This window comes from Drosophila takahashii, unplaced genomic scaffold (assembly GCF_030179915.1).
Source record: "Drosophila takahashii strain IR98-3 E-12201 unplaced genomic scaffold, DtakHiC1v2 scaffold_191, whole genome shotgun sequence".
In the NCBI taxonomy this organism is placed as follows: domain Eukaryota; kingdom Metazoa; phylum Arthropoda; class Insecta; order Diptera; family Drosophilidae; genus Drosophila; species Drosophila takahashii.
In genome coordinates this window covers 9,679-27,959 of record NW_027221690.1, presented here as the reverse complement: position 1 = coordinate 27,959, position 18,281 = coordinate 9,679, and the positions used below count along the sequence as shown (strand labels likewise).

Genomic DNA, 18,281 nt, shown 5'->3' with positions numbered 1-18,281 from the left:
TACTTGCATATGTCTCTTACTTGTATGTTCGGACTTAGAATATTTTTTATACACGTCACTAATAGGAGACGATTCAGTTGGCTACCTTAAGAGTACATATACTTGCATATGTCTCTTACTTGTATGTTCGGACTTAGAATATTTTTATACACGTCACCTAATAGGATGACGATTCAGTTGTCTACCTTAAGAGGTACATATATTGCATATGTCTCTTATTTGCATGTTCGGACTTAGAATATTTTTATACGCGTCACTAATAGGATGACGATTCAGTTGGCTACCTTAAGAGGTACATATACTTGCATATGTCTCTTACTTGCATGTTCGGACTTAGAATATTTTTATACACGTCACTAATAGGATGACGATTCAGTTGGCTACCTTAAGAGGTACATTACTTGCATAGTCTCTTATTGATGTTCGGACTTAGAATATTTTTATACGCGTCACTAATAGGATGACGATTCAGTTGGCTACCTTAAGAGGTACATATACTTGCATATGTCTCTTACTTGTATGTTCGGACTTAGAATATTTGTATACACGTCACTAATAGGATGACGATTCAGTTGGCTACCTTAAGAAGTACATATACTTGCATATGTCTCTTATTTGCATGTTCGGACTTAGAATATTTTTATACGCGTCACTAATAGGATGACGATACATATGGCTACCATTGTTAAATATATTTAAATAAAATTTATTTAAATATAATTATTATTTTATATATATATATTTTATATATTCTGACTGAAAAAAGCCAAACAAAATAAACACAATTAAATTTATGTTTATTATCGAATCATCAAGCAAAGGATAAGCTTCAGTGGATCGCAGTAAGTCAGATGCTAAACCACTTACAACACCTTGCCTGTTACAAAAGTCGTTTACAATTGATTCTAGGCTTTGTCATTGTATTAAATAATGCTTTTATATGTAACTAGCGCGGCATCAGGTGATCGAAGATCCTCCCAATTTACTATGTTACAAATTACATTGGCATCACATCCATTGTCGTTTATAAAGTAAATTATAAACTTTAAATGGTTTAGAAGCCATACAATGCAAATTGCCCCTTATTTATCATTGCAGTCCAGCACGGATACGACCTTAGAGGCGTTCAGGCATAATCCAACGGACGTAGCGTCATACCACTGTTCGCTCGAACAAGTATTGTGCCATTGGTCCGTACCTGCGGTTCCTCTCGTACTACGCAGGAATGCTGTCGCAACAACGTTTTGTCATTAGTAGGGTAAAACTAACCTGTCTCACGACGGTCTAAACCCAGCTCACGTTCCCTTGCATGGGTGAACAATCCAACGCTTGGTGAATTTTGCTTCACAATGATAGGAAGAGCCGACATCGAAGGATCAAAAAGCGACGTCGCTATGAACGCTTGGCCGCCACAAGCCAGTTATCCCTATGGTAACTTTTCTGACACCTCTTGTTAAAAACTCTTTAAACCAAAAGGATCGATAGGCCGAGCTTTTGCTGTCCCTGTGTGTACTGAACACCGAGATCAAGTCAGCATTTGCCCTTTTGCTCTATGTGTGGTTTCTGTCCGCACTGAGCTGGCCTTGGGACACCTCCGTTATTATTTGAGAGATGTACCGCCCCAGTCAAACTCCCTACCTGGCAATGTCCTTGAATTGGATCATACCTGAGTAATTGGAGTTATACCAAATTTTCAAATCAAAAATACATAAATGCACCGTTTTATTAAAGAATTTGTTTGCGATTATATAACAAACTCGTGATACTTTTATCAAGAGTCTTGCATCAAAACCCAAAACTATAAGATATAATAAATATATCCGTATAATGGCTAGGAAATGATACACGTTCCATTTAATCAAGTAAGTAAGGAAACAATAAGAGTAGTGGTATTTCATTGACGATACCAAACCGAAGTCTAATATCTCCCACTTATTCTACACCTCTTATGTCTCCTTACACTGCCAGATTAGAGTCAAGCTCAAAAGGGTCTTCTTTCCCGCTAATTATTCCAAGCCCGTTCCCTTGGCTGTGGTTTCGCTAGATAGTAGATAGGGACAGGTGTCCATCGGATCCCTCCGAAGCTTATTTAACGTGGCGTGTTCCACACTGAAGGGATTACAACCACGGCACTCTTATACACCCACAAGTGAGTGTATAGTGCAATGTGTCTAGGTTAAGCGCCAGACCAACGCCCCGGACTAGAAGCTATAGCTATGTACATAGCAACCACCCCGGTAGCAATTCGAATGCTTACTTGTCGGGCAAGCATTCCCCCTTGCTGAGGAGCGGGATCTATCTAAATCCCTACTGATCTTTGGGTCACAGCACCCGAGTTGTATGACGCAACTCCACGTCGAACCCGAAGGCTCTACCCGCATATGGGTGTCAACCACAGCCACCACGATACTCCCACATGGGGGCCAACCTCAATGAGCAGCCTTGGACAGCTGCTCAACCCGTGGTACCGAAATTACAGGCTCGGTAGGCCTCACCCCTTAAGCTCCGACAAGCTCGGATGGGGCACCCATGCCATATTAGTCGCCTCCTACGACAAGCTATGACAAGCTGTGGTAGAATTCTTCGCCGCTAGCCACACAGCAGGGGTGAGTTGGGCTAGAGCCCAGCGCCTGTGGTTCCTTCCATCCGTCGTAGCCATCCTTCGCCTTAAAAAGGCAGCATCCGCGAAAACTTCTAGGAGACGCATCCGTTCTGGGGTCTCTACTACTCCCGCGACGATCCATCTTCCCTGGTCCTGGACAATTCCGAGAGCATCGAGGTCACGCAATTCATTGTACAGCCGGCATTCACATAACACGTGAAGCCAGCTCTCGTCAGCCTCCCCACATGAGCATGCGGTCGTGGTGCTGAGAGTCCTGCCGTGTAAGAATGCGTTTAGCGACCCGTGTCCTGTCAGTAAGAATCCGGCTTTTAGAGTAAAGACAAAGTCTTTCCTCTTGTAGACAAACGCTGCCTCTGGGAAGAATTCGCGAGTCACATGCCCGTGATCCGCGCTATCCCATCTGAGCTGCCACTCATTTAGCAGACGCTCGTCTAGCAGAGCCATCTTGTCCTTCCAGTTCATCCCGGTCATATCCAGTCCATGCAGCCAGTCGTTGGTATCCAGGGGGATTTCCTTCCGTAGTTTGAACTTCAAAGCAGACCGATGAGCGTCAAGATCCATTGGAGGAGCACCAGCAAGCACCTGCAGTGCCACGGTGGACACTGTGCGGCATACCGGTAGGCATCCCAAAAGGATGGTCCTCTGGCACGAGGTGAGGAGTTTTAGGGATTTACCCCTACTCACCGCCTTGTACCAGACCGAGGCACCAAAGAGTGCACATGGCATCATGAGTCCCCTATATATGGTCCTCTTTGCGCGGGAACTGAGTCCCCAATCGACTCGAAGCACCCGTGCTAGCCCCGCGGCGACTCCAGTCAGCCGATCTCGAATTGCCGAGATATGCGGGAGGAAACTCAACCGCTCGCCGACTAAGATGCCCAGGTACCGGTATTTTTCGACATACGGTAGGCTTGCTCCAGCAAAACGCACCGTTGGTCTCCTTCGTTGCGAAAGCTTCCCTTTCAGCAACATGATTGCCGTCTTGCTGGTGGACACGCTCACTCCAACTTCAGATCCCCAGGCTCCCACGATGCTCATCAACTGCTCGCCTTTTCGCTCCAGATCAGCACGGGAATTCCCGTCAACGAAAAGTAGCAAGTCATCTGCATACGCGCTCACAGCACAATGTGGCTCTAGGCGCTGAAGCAGCACATCCATCAGAAGGTTCCAAATGAATGGACCACTAATGGACCCTTGCGGGCAGCCCCGTGTAACCGAGACTGTGGCTGCTTCATACCTGCTGATGATGCTTGCCCTTCGGCCGGAGAAGTAGCTTTTCCACAAGCTTATCTCACGACAGCCGACGTCGACAAGCCGATCGAGCACTGCGCTCCACTCCACATTGTCGAATGCTCCCTTGAAATCGACAAAATTCCAAGGACGTATTGCGACGTGGTGTTGTCAACTGTGGTTGTGGCATGCCTCCAGGCATCCTCCACGCAGCGTCCAGGCCGAAATCCAAATTGCCATCTGCAGCCATCCGGTAGCACATCCTTGAGTCGATTCACCATGAGTCCTTCGAGCACCTTTCCGAACACTGGCAAAAGGCATATGCCACGATAGGACGAAGGATCGCTCCCGTCCTTATCGGGCCCCTTTACCAGCGGTATCACTCTCGGGTGTTCCACTCGTCAGGGAAGTATCCTTCCGAGAGGCATCGAGAGTACAGCGACGTCAGGTGCTCCGGAATGGCACGCCATACCTCCTTGACGATGCCACCCGTGATGCCATCCATACCCGGAGATCTCCGACTTTTCAGCCTGGAGACGCAGGTCGCCACCTCGAAGGATTCGAGAATTGGCGGGGCACCAGGGTGTACGTCCACGCGTGCAGTCGACTCCGCAACTGGAAAGAAGTGGCGAAGAAGCACGTTTGCGCAGTCGAGCCAATTTACGATAAGCGCGCCGTTCGACCGAAGACATCCGAGATCGGTTGTCTTCTTCCGGCCTCGGCATATTCGGTAGACGTGCCCCCATGGATCATCTTTGTGCCGTCCCACGAAGTCCCGCCAGTTTTGCTCCTTTGTCGTCAGGATAAGCTTCTTGTACTGGGCTGAAGCAAGCCTCAGACCAGCAACAAGTTGCACAGCATCATCGGTACCACTCCGACGAGCTTCCTGCAGCCTCCGCCTCAGTCTCCGAACCTCTTGGCGTTTGGTACTCAGTTCAGGATTCCACCATATTACTTTTCTCCTTTCTGCAGGCATCCTGCGCCCCATCACTCTGTCGCACACGTCCTGTACGGTAGAGCGGAGGGCAGACACTCGTTCGTCCAACGGCGATTCCTCCAGTTCCTCGAGACCTCTTGCTGCACTCCTTAGCTCCTCACCGAATCTTCGCCAACTTACATTGGAGAGTCTCCATTGCGGTACCGGAGCTAGGCTCTCAACGGCCCTATTGGGATCTGGAGTAACCTCAACAGTGATAATGTTGTGGTCACTGAGATCCCAGAAGTCGACTCTCCATTCGAACATAGCCCATGCTCGCGCTGCGTCGTTGGCGAAGGTCACGTCGATATCACTACTGGAGCGAATATTATCGAACGTGAACACCTGGCTGGCTGTGTTGAGCACACAGGCACCGCTTGCAATGATCCACTCGGTCAAGTGCTGTCCCCGTTCGCGACGATGACTATCTCCAGAGTTGGGTGGAGATTTACTAAACCACATGGGGGACACGGCGTTAGCATCTATTCCAAGGATTGTCGGTGTCGTGCTGGCCAGCAGCAGGACCGAATCCAGGTAGTCGGTGTAGGGCTCCAGAGCAGCTCTATGCCGGCAGTATGCGGAGGCCAGAAAGATAGTGCCGTATCTTCCCGTGACACTCACGCACACTCCGTACTCCGTCGTCAGGCTCTCGATGGGCATGCAGATGGCATTTGCATCATCCACTATGATTGCGGCTTTCCTCCTCTTGTCTGCGAAGACCCTCATCCCTCCAGGGAGTCCAGTCATTCTTCCAGCTGTGTCCACGTAGGGCTCCTGGACTAGTGCGAACAGGTGGCCAGCATCTCTCACCTGCTTGGCAAGCTCGATGAAAGCGCAACGGCCTTTGCCACAATTTGCTTGGATGAAGCTGAACATATTAATGTCTAGCTTGCACCCTTGCTATCACCGCGCCGTATATCGGGCAACCTCCCGAGAGCATATAATGTCCTGAGGGAAGCCCTTTATGCCGGCAGTTACGGCAATCCACCGGGTTACAACATTGTACCGCTTTGTGGCCATCCTGTCCGCACTGACGGCAGACCTGCTTCGTATACCTGCAGTTGTCAATCTTGTGGTCGAATCCAGGCAATTATGCAAGCGTAGGTGCGCACTTGCCGCCGACAGCGATAAGAGAACCACTTGATGTAAACTCTGCCACCATCTAGAAGGCTCAGCGCCTGGTCGTCTACTTCCAGTGTCACGTTAATTGTGGCACCGTTGGCAGTAGACCAGGGCTTTGTGGTCAAAACCACCGCTTTCTGAAACTGCTTCATCGACCAATCCTCAAAGTTTTTCTCTTGAGTTCCAGCATAAATTCCTCGTGTCCTATGGTGGTGTCAACGTCTTGCACAATCACCCGAGGTTTTATAATCGGATTTCTCGACACCTTAAGGCCACCTCAGCGAACTTTGCAGATGCGACAACTTTGGTCATTTCTGCTCGAGATGGCGTGCGAATAATAGCACCGCCTCTCTTCAGCTCACGCACCTCATGAACCCTAACGCCCAGGGCGGGCGCAACCTCCTTGCGGATTTTGTCCGCAATCTGCCTTCCCGAGAGGGTGGGATCGTCGCCGGCAACGACCGCTGACCACGTTTCGCGAATGTTCACGCTCCGTGGTGCGGCTACGGGGGGAGCAGGTTGGCAACAAGATGCGCGCCTCTTGCAGCAGTAGTTGCATAGGAGGCAGCCGAGACGACGGTGTGGCGTTGGTTGTCTGCTTGCACGATCCTCGAGGACTCCAATGTGAATCATCATAGCACTGATAATCTCCTCATACCTGTTGAAATTATTCTGGATTTTTCCAGCCAGTTTTGAGCTGGTCGTCGAGGCAACCAATACTTTCGCGAACGAGGTCCGGATGTCCGCCAATTCTCGTGCTATGGCACCGCTTCCCATCTTTACCTTCTCCATGATGGAGACTACCGGAATATCTGGGGTAACAATGGGTGCAGTATCTGGGGCGTCAATAGTCGCAGCGGCGTTTTCAGCGGCGTTCAGAGCAGCATTCACAGGGTCAGCTGAACTTGCGGCAATCGCAGCAGCACTCGGCATCTCCATCCATAATGGCTCATTTTCTTCATCTAAAGACACTGGCGTGTCCTTTGTCCCACCAATAGCTGGAACCTTTGCCCGTGATGCATCTCTCGGCGGCCCATACTGCGTTTTCCTAGCGCGCACGGTCCTTCCACGGGCTGAACTGCGGCTGCTCCCATGTTCACTCCCAGACTCGCTAACATCCATATTGGATGGAACCCCGACTCTATTTTGCTGATCTGGTATCCCAATCAGCTGATTTGCTGAAATTCCAATGCTCGAACCACTTATCAAAGTCACACACCTTTGTCCAATTTCCGTACCAAATATATGACAAATAGAAAAGTCACAATTACCTTTCAGACAACTGTCAAATAAAAATATGCCTAAATGAGGCAATATGAAAACAAAATTCACAAAATGAAAAAACGCGAAATATCACTCAACCGCACAGTTTTTCATGCAGAAAACGAAAACGTTTTCACAGGCAATAAACACGAATTTTGGTGCTAGTTTCAGCTATGTAGCTAACCGGGGACTGTTGTTTTGAATTAACTAACGGAGCGCACGAAAACACACGTCTGCTCACTCGAGCAATCCAAAATCGACTGTGAGTAGATAGGGACAGTAGGAATCTCGTTAATCCATTCATGCGCGTCACTAATTAGATGACGAGGCATTTGGCTACCTTAAGAGAGTCATAGTTACTCCCGCCGTTGACCCGCGCTTACTTGAATTTCTTCACTTTGACATTCAGAGCACTGGGCAGAAATCACATTGTGTCAACACCCGCTAGGGCCATCACAATGCTTTGTTTTAATTAGACAGTCGGATTCCCCAAGTCCGTGCCAGTTCTGAATTGATTGTTAATTGATAATCGTTATAATTAATAAGAACTAATTGGTTTGACCCAATTAGTATTCTTAAAAATTTTAGCAAGAAAGTTCCACAATTGGCTACGTAACTAACTATCCGGGGAACAAGTAACTAACATAAATGCTAGAAACTCTATTTACCCAGAACGAGCACATAAACCATGTTATTGTTTCCCAATCAAGCCCGACTATCTCAATCTTCAGAGCCAATCCTTATCCCGAAGTTACGGATCTAATTTGCCGACTTCCCTTACCTACATTATTCTATCGACTAGAGACTCTTCACCTTGGAGACCAGCTGCGGATATTGGTACGGCCTGTTGAGAAGTTTGCGTGTCCCCACCATAAATTTTCAAGGTCCGAGGAGAAAATATCGACACAACAGTATATGTCATGCTCTTCTAGCCCATCTACCATATCTCTCTGCGAAAGACTTCCATGGTAGTACGGCTATAAAACAGAAAAGAAAACTCTTCCGATATCTCTCGACGGCTTCTTTATGGTCGTTCCTGTTGCCAGGATGAGCACGAGGCCCATATTTAATAACAAACGGATACTCAACAGGTTACGGAATTGGAACCGTATTCCCTTTCGTTCAAAATTATTCAAGTATATTATATTAGCTTGATTTGTATATATTGCGTTTTTGGTTTTACTTGAAAATTTTCGGCTTTCGCCTTGAACTTAGGACCGACTAACTCGTGATCAACCACTGTTCACACGAAACCCTTCTCCACTTCAGTCCTCCAAGGTCTCATTCGATTATTTGCTACTACCACCAAGATCTGTACCAATGGCAGCTCCATGCAGGCTTACGCCAAACACTTCTACGCATACCATTGTACCTTCCTACTCACTAAAGTTTCAAAATTTATATCACAAGTAATATAAATCATCTACTTTAGCGGTAATGTATAGGTATACAACTTAAGCGCCATCCATTTTAAGGGCTAGTTGCTTCGGCAGGTGAGTTGTTACACACTCCTTAGCGGATTTCGACTTCCATGATCACCGTCCTGCTGTTTTAAGCAACCAACGCCTTTCATGGTATCTGCATGAGTTGTTAATTTGGGCACCGTAACATTACGTTTGGTTCATCCCACAGCGCCAGTTCTGCTTACCAAAAGTGGCCCACTGGGCACATTATATCATAACCTTAAACTTCATATCAAGAAAGTTAAGGTTCTTACCCATTTAAAGTTTGAGAATAGGTTAAGATCGTTTCGACCCTAAGGCCTCTAATCATTCGCTTTACCAGATAAGATTATTTTATATAATATTAAAATGCACCAGCTATCCTGAGGGAAACTTCGGAAGGAACCAGCTACTAGATGGTTCGATTGGTCTTTCGCCCCTATACTCAATTCTGACAATCGATTTGCACGTCAGAACTGTTTCGGTCTTCCATCAGGGTTTCCCCTGACTTCAACCTGATCAAGTATAGTTCACCATCTTTCGGGTCACAGCATATATGCTCAAGGTACGTTCCAGTTAGAGGCATAAATAATATAAATATCATTATACATAACTATATAGAACGCCCCGGGATTGTGTTAATTAGCTATAAATAGTTAAAAAACTAATCCCATTATTAGTCAAGTTAATTACGCTATTAGGTTTATATCCCAATAACTTGCACATATGTTAGACTCCTTGGTCCGTGTTTCAAGACGGGTCCCGAAGGTATCCTGAATCTTTCGCATTGTTAATCCTACAAGTGCATATAATAAACACAAAAATCAATGATAATCATGCCATTATATAATTCCGAAAAATTAACGCACTGTATTCATATAAATCTATCAGCACTTTATCAAATTAATAACATTTATTCTGTTAAAATGCAAGCAATTTAATTTGAATAAACTATAAGTTATATTTTATGATAAATTTGGTATGCTAATAGATTACAATGTCCTTATATGGAAAAAATGCACACTATTATCATAATATTGTTTAAATATTACAATTTTAATGATGAATTTTCCATAACGGATATTCAGGTTCATCGGGCTTAACCTCTAAGCAGTTTCACGTACTGTTTAACTCTCTATTCAGAGTTCTTTTCAACTTTCCCTCACGGTACTTGTTTACTATCGGTCTCATGGTTATATTTAGTTTTAGATGGAGTTTACCACCCACTTAGTGCTGCACTATCAAGCAACACGACTCTTTGGAAACATCATCTAGTAATCATTAACGTTATACGGGCCTGGCACCCTCTATGGGTAAATGGCCTCATTTAAGAAGGACTTAAATCGTTAATTTCTCATACTAGAATATTGACGCTCCATACACTGCATCTCACATTTGCCATATAGACAAAGTGACTTAGTGCTGAACTGATTTCTTTTCGCTCGCCGCTACTAAGAAAATCCTTGTTAGTTTCTTTTCCTCCCCTAATTAATATGCTTAAATTCAGGGGGTAGTCCCATATGAGTTGAGGTTGTATATAACTTTTATTTGCAATTAATTCTTTATATATAATGATAAAACATTTTATTAAATTCGTTTAAAGCTGACGTATATATATATTAATGGCATTTATTTGTAACGAATTAACGAAGAATAATAATATTGTCAACGTTTTTCATATTTCAAATCATTAATAAGAGACAATTCTAGATAATATTTTATGCTAGACATTTCTCAGTATTATTTGATTGAAAAAGAAAATATTCCTCTTCGTTTTTCTCAAAGTTTAATTACTATTGTGAGATAATGTTTTTCATATATATTTGTTAATATTATGAATAAAATAATTAATTATTTTTATCCAATAATATACCATATGCTTATAAAATTTATTATAAAATTTGTATAAACAACTTAATTAGCATAGTCTTACAACCCTCAACCATATGTAGTCCAAGCAGCACTATAAAATTAATTAAAGTACATAACAGCATGGACTGCGATATGCGTTCAAAATGTCGATGTTCATGTGTCCTGCAGTTCACACGATGACGCACAGTTTGCTGCGTTCTTCATCGACCCATGAGCCGAGTGATCCACCGCTTAGAGTTTTATAATATTGGTTTTAAATTTGGTCAAATATGTTTTTATTGAAAGAAATTAAAAATACACCATTTTACTGGCATATATCAATTCCTTCAATAAATGTATTTATATACCTAAAATAAATGCTGCGAAATGTCTTAGTTTTATATAAACAATATATATCAAAGTATTATTTGTAATGGCATTTGTTTGTTAACATATATTGATAATTTATATAAAACATTAACCTGAAACCAGGTACAACATTGTATATTTTAGGTTGTTGCATTATCCAATGTATGATCATCATCAAATTAGTTGGCCAATACATCTCGCAACGCGTGTATATTATGGTCCATATACACACAAAAGTTTATAATAAATATATAAAATATATTTTATTATATTAATAATTCGATTTGCTTGTTCGAATTTTATGTTTGTTTCTATTTAATTTATTTGTAATAATATTAAATTATTACAATATTTCGATTTGCTTGTTCGAAATTTATTTGATCTTTTACTTTTAAGATCATATTTTTGGTATAATTATTATTATAATTATTATGTATATATATATATATATTGGTAATTTGTATTAAATTTGTATTAACAAATTTTTTTATTAACGGTAAGGATATTATACAATAATGATCCTTCCGCAGGTTCACCTACGGAAACCTTGTTACGACTTTTACTTCCTCTAAATAATCAAGTTCGGTCAACTTTTGCGGAAACAACCGTAACACACAAGGCGTCACAGTGATCACGTCCGGAGACCTCACTAAATAATTCAATCGGTAGTAGCGACGGGCGGTGTGTACAAAGGGCAGGGACGTAATCAATGCGAGTTAATGACTCACACTTACTGGGAATTCCAAGTTCATGTGAACAGTTTCAGTTCACAATCCCAAGCATGAAAGTGGTTCAGCGGTTTACCCGGACCTCTCGGTCTAGGAAATACACGTTGATACTTTCATTGTAGCGCGCGTGCAGCCCAGGACATCTAAGGGCATCACAGACCTGTTATTGCTCAATCTCATTATTGCTAGACGCAATTTGTCCATTTAAGAAGCTAGTGTCCTTATAATGGGACAAACCAACAGGTACGGCTCCACTTATATAAACACATTCAAACACAATAAACATTTTACTGCCACCATGAATGAAGGCTATATAAGCTTCAACACCATAATCCTGAAGATATCTATTTAATATATTTGAGTCTCTATCTTAATCGCAATTAACCAGACAAATCACTCCACGAACTAAGAACGGCCATGCACCACCACCCATAGATTCGAGAAAGAGCTATCAATCTGTCTTACACACTTATGTTCGGACCTGGTAAGTTTTCCCGTGTTGAGTCAAATTAAGCCGCAGGCTCCACTCCTGGTGGTGCCCTTCCGTCAATTCCTTTAAGTTTCAGCTTTGCAACCATACTTCCCCCGGAGCCCAAAAGCTTTGGTTTCCCGGGAAGCGACTGAGAGAGCCATAAAAGTAGCTACACCCAATTGCTAGCTGGCATCGTTTATGGTTAGAACTAGGGCGGTATCTGATCGCCTTCGAACCTCTAACTTTCGTTCTTGATTAATGAAAACATCTTTGGCAAATGCTTTCGCTTAAGTTAGTCTTACGACGGTCCAAGAATTTCACCTCTCGCGTCGTAATACTAATGCCCCCAAACTGCTTCTATTAATCATTACCTCTTGATCTGAAAACCAATGAAAGCAGACAGAGGTCTTATTTCATTATCCCATGCACAGAATATTCAGGCATTTGAAGCCTGCTTTAAGCACTCTAATTTGTTCAAAGTAATTGTACCGGCCCACAATAACACTCGTTTAAGAGCACTAATGCAGGTTTTTAAATAGGAGGAACATATGAAAAAATACAAGTATTTAAACACATATAAGAACTCCACCGGTAATACGCTTACATACATAAAGGTATAGTACTAACCACAATTGTAAGTTGTACTACCCGTATGAAGCACAAGTTCAACTACGAACGTTTTAACCGCAACAACTTTAATATACGCTATTGGAGCTGGAATTACCGCGGCTGCTGGCACCAGACTTGCCCTCCAATTGGTCCTTGTTAAAGGATTTAAAGTGTACTCATTCCAATTACAGGGCCTCGGATATGAGTCCTGTATTGTTATTTTTCGTCACTACCTCCCCGAGCTGGGAGTGGGTAATTTACGCGCCTGCTGCCTTCCTTAGATGTGGTAGACGTTTCTCAGGCTCCCTCTCCGGAATCGAACCCTGATTCCCCGTTACCCGTTGCAACCATGGTAGTCCTAGATACTACCATCAAAAGTTGATAGGGCAGACATTTGAAAGATCTGTCGTCGGTACAAGACCATACGATCTGCATGTTATCTAGAGTTCAACCAATATAACGATCTTGCGATCGCTTGGTTTTAGCCTAATAAAAGCACATGTCCCATAAGGTTCATGTTTTAATTGCATGTATTAGCTCTAGAATTACCACAGTTATCCAAGTAACTGTTAACGATCTAAGGAACCATAACTGATATAATGAGCCTTTTGCGGTTTCACTTTTAATTCGTGTGTACTTAGACATGCATGGCTTAATCTTTGAGACAAGCATATAACTACTGGCAGGATCAACCAGAATAATGTTTTCGTTCATATTTCATTCATATTTTTTGAATAGAAATTAGTAATATAAATATAATAGATTTTATTTCCATTTTATATGTTCGGTTTTTCTTAAATATTGATTTTAATTCAATATTTTTTTTTTGCTTTGTGAAATAATTCTATTTTAATTCGAATACGGCCATTTTTATATGGCATTCGTATACGTTCTTTAATTTTTACTTGTTTCGCCACTAATATAACAAGTTTATAATTGATGTTAAAGAAAAAGTACAACTTTTTTATAACACAATTTTCAATATATATTGTTCTTTCTATAAGTTTTTATTATATTATATATACATATTTCATTCTAAAATATCATTTTTGTTCAACATACATAATTATTGTATCCACACATGTACAATTTTTGTTTAACCAATATAAATATTGAGTTAAATCATTTGCATTTTGATGATAAATTTAAAATTTATCTTTTCCATATAACTCTCTGGTAATATATGATATAAAACCGAGCGCATATGAAATTATTTTGATCACTAATATTGCAATTATATTTTATTATAATGCTTTTTGTAAACACATTGTACCGGCAAGCGATACTCTGCCCAAACGACAGGGGATATAATAATTTAATATAAATTATCATATATACCTGCCACCAAAGATTAACGATAAAAGTCGGAAACAATTTGTTATTCTATATATAATAGAAACTTGACCTCTGTTTCACTTATTATCATGGGTTTATAATATTAACCGCGTAGCCAAGTCTTAATTTCATTTAAGAAACAAATTTATACGGATCATATTTTGATTTTAATATATGTTGTTCTATTGATAACAAAAGTATATATTATAATATATTTTGTTCAATAGTAGATGGACTACTTACTGTACCATCCTTATTTTTATTATTATTGATATACATTATATTGACAACAGCATATGATATTCATATGGTTTGTTCAATAATTAATTGGTGGACAACCACTGACCATCCTATAGTAGTTTTTGGCCACGACGTCTAAATATCGAAATTATTTAATTCCGTTTGCCACCCATACGATAGATATTAACTATCTATAATAATAATGTGTACGCAAAAATATTATATGTATATATATAGACCAACAGACAAGCACTTCACCCTATAGTAGTTTTTGGCCACGACGTCTATATATCGGGCATATTTAATTCTCTTTGCCACCCAACCAAAGATATTCACTTTTTTATATAAAGTATTATTTGATCATATTAATATAACCAATTATTTCTGCCATATTCATATAATTTCTTTATGAATTATTTTTTGGTCATATCCATATAATCTATATGCCGTATCCATATAATGAATACGGCATATCCATACAACTAGCCATATTTGTATGTCAATGTATATTTTATTATACATTTTTTTCTTTATACATATAATATGGTATTTCCATATCGCTATAATTGAATTATATGTATAAGATATCATTTATATATAGCATTGCCAAAATAATATGATAAACATAAATTTTGAACAATACGGCCGGTCGGCGAGCACTGCCTCCCTATATATGTTTTTGGCCACGACGTCTAAATATTGGGTATTTTTCGACTGCGGCCCCGGTGTATGTAAATTGGGCATATTTCGTACTGATCCCAACAAATCTATATGACTCATTATTTTCTTCCTTATCAATTTAACTTCTTTTATTTCCATATTCAAGTAATTTCTTTATTTGACATATGAATATAAAATATTTTTGGTCATATTTATATAATCTATTTGCCGTTTCCATATAATGAATACGGCATATCCATACAACTAGCCATATTTGTATGTCAATGTATATTTTATTATACATTTTTTTTCTTTATACATATAATATGGTATTTCCATATCGCTATAATTGAATTATATGTATAAGATATCATTTATATATAGCATTGCCAAAATAATATGATAAACATAAATTTTGAACAATACGGCCGGTCGGCGAGCACTGCCTCCCTATATATGTTTTTGGCCACGACGTCTAAATATTGGGTATTTTTCGTACTGCGGCCCCGGTGTATGTAAATTGGGCATATTTCGTACTGATGCCAACATATCTATATGACTCATTATTTTCTTCCATATCAATATAACTTCTTTTATTTCCATATTCAAGTAATTTCTTTATTTGCCATATCAATATAAAATATTTTTTGGTCATATTTATATAATCTATATGCCGTATCCATATAATGAATACGGCATATCCATACAACTAGCCATATTTGTATGTCAATGTATATTTTATTATACATTTTTTTTCTTTATACATATAATATGGTATTTCCATATCGCTATAATTGAATTATATGTATAAGATATCATTTATATATAGCATTGCCAAAATAATATGATAAACATAATTTTGAACAATACGGCCGGTCGGCGAGCACTGCCTCCCTATATATGTTTTTGGCCACGACGTCTAAATATTGGGTATTTTTCGTACTGCGGCCCCGGTGTATGTAAATTGGGCATATTTCGTACTGATGCCAACATATCTATATGACTCATTATTTTCTTCCATATCAATATAACTTCTTTTATTTCCATATTCAAGTAATTTCTTTATTTGCCATATCAATATAAAATATTTTTTGGTCATATTTATATAATCTATATGCCGTATCCATATAATGAATACGGCATATCCATACAACTAGCCATATTTGTATGTCAATGTATATTTTATTATACATTTTTTTTCTTTATACATATAATATGGTATTTCCATATCGCTATAATTGAATTATATGTATAAGATATCATTTATATATAGCATTGCCAAAATAATATGATAAACATAAATTTTGAACAATACGGCCGGTCGGCGAGCACTGCCTCCCTATATATGTTTTTGGCCACGACGTCTAAATATTGGGTATTTTTCGTACTGCGGCCCCGGTGTATGTAAATTGGGCATATTTCGTACTGATGCCAACATATCTATATGACTCATTATTTTCTTCCATATCAATATAACTTCTTTTATTTCCATATTCAAGTAATTTCTTTATTTGCCATATCAATATAAAATATTTTTTGGTCATATTTATATAATCTATATGCCGTATCCATATAATGAATACGGCATATCCATACAACTAGCCATATTTGTATGTCAATGTATATTTTATTATACATTTTTTTCTTTATACATATAATATGGTATTTCCATATCGCTATAATTGAATTATATGTATAAGATATCATTTATATATAGCATTGCCAAAATAATATGATAAACATAAATTTTGAACAATACGGCCGGTCGGCGAGCACTGCCTCCCTATATATGTTTTTGGCCACGACGTCTAAATATTGGGTATTTTTCGTACTGCGGCCCCGGTGTATGTAAATTGGGCATATTTCGTACTGATGCCAACATATCTATATGACTCATTATTTTCTTCCATATCAATATAACTTCTTTTATTTCCATATTCAAGTAATTTCTTTATTTGCCATATCAATATAAAATATTTTTTGGTCATATTTATATAATCTATATGCCGTATCCATATAATGAATACGGCATATCCATACAACTAGCCATATTTGTATGTCAATGTATATTTTATTATACATTTTTTTTCTTTATACATATAATATGGTATTTCCATATCGCTATAATTGAATTATATGTATAAGATATCATTTATATATAGCATTGCCAAAATAATATGATAAACATAAATTTTGAACAATACGGCCGGTCGGCGAGCACTGCCTCCCTATATATGTTTTTGGCCACGACGTCTAAATATTGGGTATTTTTCGTACTGCGGCCCCGGTGTATGTAAATTGGGCATATTTCGTACTGATGCCAACATATCTATATGACTCATTATTTTCTTCCATATCAATATAACTTCTTTTATTTCCATATTCAAGTAATTTCTTTATTTGCCATATCAATATAAAATATTTTTGGTCATATTTATATAATCTATATGCCGTATCCATATAATGAATACGGCATATCCATACAACTAGCCATATTTGTATGTCAATGTATATTTTATTATACATTTTTTTTCTTTATACATATAATATGGTATTTCCATATCGCTATAATTGAATTATATGTATAAGATATCATTTATATATAGCATTGCCAAAATAATATGAAAAACATAAATTTTGAACAATACAACCGGTCGGCGAGCACTGCCTCCCTATATATGTTTTTGGCCACGACGTCTAAATATTGGGTATTTATCGTACTGCGGCTCCGGTGTATGTAAATTGGGCATATTTCGTACTGATGCCACCATATCCATATAACTTATTTTTTGTTCTATATCTATATAATTAATTTTTTTCCATACCTATAACTATTAAACTAATTTTTTTCCATATCCATACTTGAACTTATTATTTTTCCCATATCCATATAACTCGTTTTTTCCATATCCACACTAGAATTTAGTATTTATCCCATATCCATATAAATCATTATTTACCATATCAATATAAATAATATTTTTCCATATTCATACTAGAACTTATTATTTCTTTAATATTCATATAACTCAATATTTTTTCATATCCATACTAGAACTTATTCTTTTTCCCATATCCATACTAGAACTTATAAATTTTCCCATATTCATATAACTAATTTTTTTCATATCCATACTAGAACATTATATTTTTGCCATATCTATATAACTCATTTTATTCCATATCCATACTAGAACTTATTATTTCTTTAATATCCATATAACTTAATATTTTTCCATATCCATACCAGAACTTTTTATTTTTCCCATATCCATAGAACTAATTTTTTTCATATCCATACTAGAACCTAATTTTCTTCCTATATCCATATAACTTATTATTTACTATTACAATATAATTA

At 39.1% G+C, this 18,281-nt stretch overlaps 2 non-coding genes and 1 pseudogene across 2 annotated transcripts; all 3 read right to left on the bottom strand.

The window, feature by feature from the left end:
- Window positions 1–803: 803 nt before the first annotated feature.
- On the bottom strand, window positions 804–10,190 carry LOC123002475 (large subunit ribosomal RNA; annotated as a pseudogene).
- Window positions 10,191–10,588: 398 nt separating this feature from the next.
- Window positions 10,589–10,767, bottom strand: LOC138914443 (5.8S ribosomal RNA). Its single transcript, XR_011420294.1, has one exon. It is a non-coding gene; the product is annotated as a 5.8S ribosomal RNA (ribosomal RNA).
- Window positions 10,768–11,389: 622 nt separating this feature from the next.
- On the bottom strand, window positions 11,390–13,384 carry LOC138914445 (small subunit ribosomal RNA). The gene has a single exon (XR_011420296.1). It is a non-coding gene; the product is annotated as a small subunit ribosomal RNA (ribosomal RNA).
- Window positions 13,385–18,281: the final 4,897 nt, after the last annotated feature.